Here is an 820-nt window from a genome sequence, read left to right as displayed (position 1 = left end):
TGAAATTGCAAATTTTAGTGTTATTTCGGATATTTTTGTATAATCTGGCATTAGTAAAATTTTTTATACATAATGAGCGAATTATATTATATTTGCAGATTTATTGTATTTTTAATTTATTGTATTTTTTCTATATGTACCTATTCTATATTTGTATTGTATTTTATATTTCTATATGTACCTATTCTATTTTTGTATTGTATTTTATATTTCTATATGAACCTATACTATTTTTGTATTGTATTTTATATCTCTTTATGAACCTATTCTATTTTTCAGTGTAAAACAATTTAATGTAAAAAAATCATAATATTATAATGTAATGTACTCTATTATAAATGTTAAATGTGTGTGTAATATAACGAGAAGTAATAATAAATAATTGCACGTATCCTGAGGACCGTCGATTAAAGTCGATAGGGGCGATGGAAAGCCTCTTTAGATTGATCTATTTTTATCCAATTTCAGTTAAAACACAAAATAAAAACTAACATTTAATATTTAACTAACAAAATCAAGTTTAGCCAAATTGTAATAATATTCGGTAAAAGCAATCTTGTAGGAAGATTATGCGTTTCTCAATCATTTCCCTCGTTAGGTTTTATAAAATTTAATCGTACATTATCGCGTTATTGTTTGAGAAACGTTTTAACAAGTCTTAGATTGCGATCCTTTTTTTTAAATAAAAATAAAATGGGAATTATTAATCTTAATCGCGTACGTTTATTTACACTGTTAAATGTATAGTGTCACACTGAACCTTATGTAATTAATCGCCACTGTTCCTACTTAATAAATAGTTATTTTTACTAAAACAGTA

The sequence above is a fragment of the Wasmannia auropunctata genome, unplaced genomic scaffold (assembly GCF_000956235.1).
Source record: "Wasmannia auropunctata unplaced genomic scaffold, wasmannia.A_1.0 LD336116.1, whole genome shotgun sequence".
Lineage (NCBI taxonomy): Eukaryota > Metazoa > Arthropoda > Insecta > Hymenoptera > Formicidae > Wasmannia > Wasmannia auropunctata.
Note: the sequence above shows the minus strand (reverse complement) of the source record.